The sequence below is a fragment of the Eumetopias jubatus genome, unplaced genomic scaffold (assembly GCF_037043125.1).
Source record: "Eumetopias jubatus isolate StellerSeaLion01/CBP00866 unplaced genomic scaffold, mEumJub1_p1.0 scaffold_10, whole genome shotgun sequence".
NCBI lineage: Eukaryota > Metazoa > Chordata > Mammalia > Carnivora > Otariidae > Eumetopias > Eumetopias jubatus.
The window spans coordinates 80,563,169-80,570,839 of record NW_028274816.1 but is presented as its reverse complement, the minus strand read 5'-3'; the positions used below and the strand labels follow the sequence as shown (position 1 = coordinate 80,570,839).

Here is a 7,671-nt window from a genome sequence, read left to right as displayed (position 1 = left end):
CTCTGCCCCTTGTTGGGTGACTGAGCTCAGTAAGTGCTTGCTAAGACACAGTGCAGGCAGCTGGTCCAGAGAAAGTGCACAAGTGCAAACCCACTGGTGGGCACTGAGGAATCCCAAGGGGACGTGCATCCAGACGGAGCGAGTGCCCACATTTCACAAACACCAGCATAGAAATAGCCATTTATTTTTTTTTAAAGATTTTATTTATTTATTTGAGAGAGAGGGAATGAGAGACAGAGAGCACGAGAGGGAAGAGGGTCAGAGGTAGAAGCAGACTCCCTGCTGAGCAGGGAGCCCGATGTGGGACTCGATCCTGGGACTCCAGGATCATGACCTGAGCCGAAGGCCGTCGCTTAACCAACTGAGCCACCCAGGCGCCCAGAAATAGCCATTTAAAACCAAGGCAGGAACCTTATATAGCCCAGAGGGCTCCACGCTCCTGGAGGCCGAGCTACTGGCCACGGCCAAGGCCTCTGGTGGTGAGGGCACTGGGGGGTCTGAGAGGTGACTCGGCGCACCCTGACCCTGAAGCCCCATGGCTGCGGTGAGGTGTAAGGACTGGGAGGGAAGACCCGGCCAGCGCCTGTTCTGGCTCCATGGCTGCTACAGGGCTGCTCCCAGCCCCAAAGGAGATGACTGTTTAGAACCACGGAGAAAAGCTTTTCCCTCAATTGTTCTTTTTAAAGATGGTTGCTCAGCATTGACACAGAAAAACATCTGACATAAAACTGGAGCCGTTCACAGCTGCAAAGAACCCAGAAATGATCAAAATGTAGTGACCACAAGGAGAGGAACGTGTGCCCCCAGGCAGGCCTCCTGTGCACAGGGGTGCCTGGGGCGTTGGCGTGCCCGTGCAAGCAGTGCTGGGCTCCACAGTTTCCCTCAAGGGGACAGAAGTAGGAATCTGCTCTGACAGCTCCGCTCAAGGCAGCACCCCCTGATGGAGACGGGGGCAGCCCCTCGTGACTTCCAGATGTCCTGGTGACTCTTGGGCACAGCCATGGATCTCAGCTTCTTCATGACCCAGGGAATGATGGGGGGCCAGCCCAGCAGCCTCGGGTCCCGCAGATCCTCCAGGGGACAGCCCAGCAGCTGCGGGTCCTGCATGGCCTCTGGGGGCAGCCCCCCATGAGTTCTGTGTGTCCTGGTGATTCTTGGGCTTGGCCCGAATCTCGGCTTCTTCATGACAGAGGCCAGCCCAGCAGCCGCGGGTCCCACAGGTCCTTCAGGGGACAGCCCAATACCGTGGGTCCCACAGCTCCGCCGGGGACAGCACCTTGGTGGGCCTGTGGTCCAGCAGGTACCTGTTCAGGTGGCTCTTATCGGGCCACACGGCCTCAATCCCATTGGCCCAGTTGACCACCATCGCCTGGTGACAGGCCGAGGTCAGTCGGGGAAACTCCACCACCAAATCCTGAAAAAAGGCCCCATGTAGTAAAAGTTGCCCTGGTCCCTGGGGATGTGGGTCTGGGACTGTGGCCAGCGCGCGTAGCTAAAGTCCTCATGGGCTGCCCAGTAGAAACCGGGGTGTGGCGTGCCAAAGAGGGGAGGCAGGATCTCCATGCCCACATGGTCCCAGAACTTCATTCCTGCATCCACGTCCACACACACCAGGTCTTCCACGTCAGAGGAAGCGCTGCTCACAGAAGCGGCTGATCATCGCTATGTGCCGCATGGACACATCCTGCCAGAGCAGGACGCCGCAGACCTCGACAACCAACACCCTCCGGCCCTCCCAGAGTGGCACACGGGGTACAGCAACCAGCTGGTTGGTGAAGACATAGTAAATGACCCTGTGTCCACCATGAGGACCACCACCCTCCGGCCTCCCTGGAGGGGCACACGGGGCCGGGCAGCCGGCTGATTGGTGAAAACCTAGTAGGTGACCCCGTGCCCCACCATGAAGTGCTTCTCTGCCGTCTGCAGGAACAGCTCCAGGAAGACCACGTATCCACAGGGGCAGTGGACAGGGCAGGAAGAGGGTCACTGCCAGAGGCTGGCAGCAGGACCCGAGATGGGGGCCATGGACATGTGCACCTTCTTCAAGGGGGTGGGCCCTGGGCTGCTTTAAGCAACAGCCACCTCCTGACCTTCTTGAGTGAATCTGCCAGCAGGACCTCCCTAATGTCTGCTCCCAGAGATGGGGGCCATCAGCACCCCATCTTCCAAAGGGGATCCTGAGGCTTTGGAGGCTGGAAACCCATGCAGCCCCACAGTCAGCATGCTGGAGCCAGGAACACTGCCCCTGTGCTGAACTCCTGGGCAAACCCTGCAGGTGCCCTCCACTGGCCGCCCCCCCTGCAGATCCCATCCCCACCTTCCAGGAGGGAAGCACCTTTGGGCACAGCCCTCATTTCTATGTCTTACAGACTGGGTAGAATCAGCAGGGCCGGCCACCTGTCCCACTTTGCTTTGAGTGGGCTGCCGCTGGCCCCCACAGACCTGTCTCCACTTCCTGTAGGGTCCTCCCTGGAAGGCTGCTGGGCATCCTGCTGACAAGGTGCTCAGTAAGCCACTGGTATTCCTAGGAGGGGTCACCCTCAAACTCTGCCAAATCAGGAATCAAGTCCAGCCCGTGGACAGGGAAGGCAAAAGACGACACCAGGAAGAAGAGGGGGCTTGCTTAGGCCCCAGGCTCGAATCCAAGGGTGTAAGCTTCCAGGTCCAGGTCTACATCTCCCCAGCCCCAAAAGGTTCAAAGTCTTGTCCGACCACATCCCATGGCTGGTCCCCCTTTAAGGGTACTACCTGCTCCCCCCTGTGAGGACAGCAGCTCCCCCATTATCAGCAAGTGTGCTGAGCCCCTCTGAGACTGATGTTTTTGCGTATGTGCTAAGGCTACTTCCCTGGGCCTGCCCCACACATGGCAGGTTAGTAAATTGCTCACACAGGGAAGGCAGGCACTACATTTAAATGGGGGATAAGCACACTCAACATGAGTCAGGTCACCAGAGGGCAAGTCCAGACCCAGCCAATGGGGCAACAAGCCAGATATGAAGCAGGGGATAGAAGAGTGATCCTGGCAGAGGGCAGAGCAAAAGCAAAGGCTTGGAGTCAGGCCCAGGGCACATGTGGGACAACCACACACTTGGGTGACCCACAGAATGGGGGGCCGTGGTGGAAGAGGTGAGGCTGGAGAGGACGGGCAGGAGGGGAGCAGACCACAGAGAGGCCCAAAGGTTATGTTCTGAAAATATCACTCTAGTTACCAGAGGAGAATGGGTTCTGTGCAGCAGAGGACAGGGAGACCCTAACCCTAACCCTAATCCCTAACTCCTAACCCTAGCCCTAACCACTATTACCAACCCCACAAAATCAGCAAAATACATTCCTGTACCTTTCTTAAAATAGATGTAAGAACCAGATCAGAAGAATTGCAAAACCAAGAGCTCATAAATAGACTGTGCACCCTAAGCAAGTGGCTCTGCACAAACACCTCAAAGTTATTCAATAGAGTGAAACAAGCAATGTTATAGAGCACAATGAATTCTTAAATAAAAACAAGTGGTCATACTAATTGATGCAGAAAATGTTCTAACCAAAGTCCAATGTCTGTTGCTGATATAAATACTCATGAAAGCAGGAATAAGGTAATTTTCTCATTAAATCTCCAACAAACACCATGCTTAAGTCTGAAGATGGACAGCTCTACTCTGAAATCAGGAACAAGGGCAGGATGCTGGTTTTCACCTGTTGCTCAATATTGTACTGAAAGTTCTACCCAGAAGGATAAGCCAAGAAAGAAGGCATCCACATGTGAAAGGAAACACTAGAACTCTGTCTATTCAGAGACCAGGGATGACATCATCTTATATAGAGCTTCCTAAAGAATCAACAAAAAATGATTACAGCCAGTTACCTAATTCAGCACAGTTACAGGACAAAATATCAATACACAAAAATTTCTCTTATTTGTATACACTAGCAATGAATCATCCAAAAAGGAATTTAAGAAAACAATTCCATTTTAGTGAACATCAATATTAACCAAATATTTAGGAATAGATGTAATCAAGGTGCACATCTTGTACACTGAAAGTTACAAACATTGCTGAAAGAAAGTAAGGGAAACCTAAATAATTCTGAAGACACCCCATGGTGATGAAAAGACATGCTATTGATAAGATGGCAGTAGAACACAAGGTGATGTGGAAATTCACTGTGTTCCCAAGAAAATTCACAAAGCCCTTTGGGAAGAAATGCACAAGCTAATCCTAACAGTCATATGGAATTTCAAGGGACCACAAGATAGCCAGAACAATCTTGAAAAAGAAAATCAAAGGTGAAAGGTCATACTTCCAAAGTTCAAATCTAATAGGTCACAATAGGTTTTAGGATTAAAGTTAGGGGTTAAGGTTATGTTTAGGGATTACATGCTCTTCAGTTGTCATCATGGACACAAAATTTCTATCTGAAGTTTCTAAATCTGAAATCCATTTAGTCTGGGTGTCAGGAGCTTGTTCAGAATCTAAGGTCACAGTAACTGCCTACCAACAGCATTCTGATCCTAGAGTCTCCCAGTCACCTAGAAGCTGCTTGTTTTCTTGACTCAAACATACCCTTTGCAGAGAAGGGCCAGTAGGTGCCAAATTTGGAGTAGGATTAGGGTTAGAGGTGTGATACCAAATATTGTGGAAATGTTCATGGAAAATGAAACAGGAGACAAATAATTTGTCGACTCCTGATTCTTCCACAATAACAAAGACCAAGTTCCCAATAGAGTCTGATAATGTTCCCTAGGAAGGACTACGGTACTCATTATCAATACCAAAAGGGGGCCCCCTCCCCTGGTTTACACTAAGAATCACAGGAGGATACTTCCTATTTTGTTGTCAAAAATAAAATTTTATTAATAATTATTTGGATGTGCCAGTGTACATTTGTGGAGGCATTGCCAACATTTTTCATACCCAAATCCTCATCAACATACGGATGAAATGCAGGCAACACTGTAATGCACTGCTCATTGGGGTACCAAGTACAAAGAGGGCTATTAGAAGTAATTAAACTCAGAAGAAGCACTCTTTACGGGCCCTTAATGAGGGTCCCTAGCCATAAGACCTCACATCTCATCCTATGGAATCCACCCATAAAAATCATCAATAACAATAGCCTGCCGACCACTGTAACCACCCCACCAGTTACCTATAGGCTTGTGATACACACTCCAACTGCTAGAGACACACTTCTCAGCAGCAGAACAGGACCTGCCCACTCCCGGGGGACCAACAGGTACAGTGACGTAAAAAAATCCCACTCCTTGGAAATCCCAGCCGTTAGGACAAAGTCACAGAAACCACACCCACAACTTAATAAAGGACAGGCATCTCCTTAGCCGGATGCTGCAGATCACCACCCCTCTCACAAAGTAACTCCACAGCGGACTCCAGATCTGTGCTCTCCCCAGGATTGCAAGGTGCGCCACATTCTTCCAATACTCCATCCTTAGAACAAAACCTTTAACTGTCCTCGTCAGTCCTGTGCGCAGGCTCACAGTGAGCCCTGCGAAAGCCAGACACCTTCTTGAGAGCACTCAGCCTCTCACGCCTACCCTAGCAGATCGGGGTGCTGTCCTCCCCGACTTCTGTACCAACTAGAAAATACTTGGAACAAGTCTTGCCATACTCCATGCAAAAGGCATGTTCTTCATCTGCAAAATTATTGACAGTGAAATACCACGGATTCCTCACACCTTCTTGAACCTGGGTAAATTGGAGATACAGGTTGGCCAGAGCTATTAACCCCAATCCCCATACACCCCCCCCGCCCCCGCACACACACACCCTTAACCCTGTACATTCCAGACCAGTTTCCATCAACTTTGCTCATTCTCAGCCATTGTCTCTGCAGAAGAGTAGAGTAGTACCGAGGTGCCGGGACTGAGGTGCTAGGTACGAAGCCAGCACCTTGGACCCACTCGCTACAGAAATCAATACTTGCTTTATCCACACATGCAGCACAGAAGATGTTGCCACCACAGCAGTTAGAAAAGTCATTACAACAGAGGACCTAACAACCTGTGCCAATCTCCACGGCCCCACTCCCTGGCCCCAGGGATTGGCTCATCCATGGGCATGTGACCTGGTCCCAGCCAGTGAGGTGGCAGGAAACTCAGGTCTCGGCCTGCAGAGCAAAGCATGGGGTGGACCGCCCAGTACAGGGGCTTTTCCATCACGACTGCAGAAGTGGCCTAGGCCAGGCCAGTGGCAGCACCACAGAGGGCCCAGGGAGCCAGGGGCTCGAAAACATTGCTGAGGGCTGAATCAAACTCGTCCTGAAGCCCACACGTGCTAGGTCCTCCACTGACTCATGAGAACTATGAATGTGCTCACGGTCTTGGCCTGGACAAGATGATCATCTGCATGGTATATAACCTGCAAGATATACCCACCAGGCAGTGGGGACATACTCAGCCAAACAATACCTACATGTACTTCAACCACAGACAACCATCTTGTGGGAAGCTAGAGGCATACAGAGAAATGCGGGGGAATTCCTGCGGTCTTAATGGTTAGTCAGTCTTGCCATCATCTTTCCTTTCAAGTTTAGGGGCCGGGGTCAGGCAGGATAGATCCCAGTGTATGCCCACGCTGCCATTTGAAAATAAGAGCCCTCTCCCCCATTGTCCCTAAGGTGGCAAACCTGGGGTGTGGGAAACTGCCACCCATGGGCTAAATGTGGCCTCCCCCTGTATTCTGTAAATAAAGTGCGGCTGGAACATTAGTTATGGATGGTCTGTGGCTGCTTTCAAGCCACAGTGCAAGAGTGGAGTCACTGTCAGGGAGACCATGTGGATTGCAACACCTAACGAAAAATCCTTACAGAAGATTTTACAGAAAAGTCTGTGCCGATCCCCATTCTAAAACGTAATATTATCATGTCACTCCTTTGAGCAGAACGTAGTGTTTTCTGGGTAAAAACTAATTTCTTTACCCGCGTAGGCGAGGAGTTCCATCATTTTAGCCAGAACTCCATATCCACCCTCCTCTATTTCTACCTTTAATGGCACATCTACATACCTGCAGCCCAATGGGAATTCACTGTAGTTTACATGGGAGTGATGCTCAGAAACGGAGGTGCAAGTGTGAACGTGTGAGTGTGAGCGTGTGTTGACTCTTTGTTAGCCACGGTATGCAAGTAGAACACAGTACAGTAGCATGCTTTCTGTCTCACAGGGACGGCCACGTTCTGTGGTTACATAATGATATCAGAAGGAATCCACCTTCATAGAACAAACTTCATCTAGGAAGACTCTCAAATCCCTTGTCCTGGGCACTATGCTCCACCGAGGCTGGGGGCACACAGAGGGACAGAGACTCACCCTGCCCATCAGGGTTTTGTTGGGTACCTGCTATCCCAGGGGAAAAGATCCCGAAACCAATTACTCACCTGTCATCCAGCCAGGCAGCTGTGAGAGAGACCTACTCCGACAGGAAGGACAGACCGAGAGACAACACATGACAGCATGCTGCGACAAGTGCCACTGCCGGGGACGCTCAGGAGGACTGGGGGTGTGCAGGCTGGGTCAGACCGGGGGCAGGGGGACCGGGAATGCTCCCGGACGATGATCACAGCTGTGTCCTTGTGAGCTACACGTGTCAGTGTGACCGGGTATTGGCCAGACAGGAAATCATAGAGCGGGGTGTGTGGGGGCGTGTAGCTGAACTGGGT

General features: G+C 51.2%; 1 pseudogene; it reads right to left on the bottom strand.

The window, feature by feature from the left end:
* Window positions 1-798: 798 nt before the first annotated feature.
* LOC114204023 (histo-blood group ABO system transferase pseudogene) lies at window positions 799-1,953 on the bottom strand (annotated as a pseudogene).
* Between the last annotated feature and the right edge of the window lie 5,718 nt (window positions 1,954-7,671).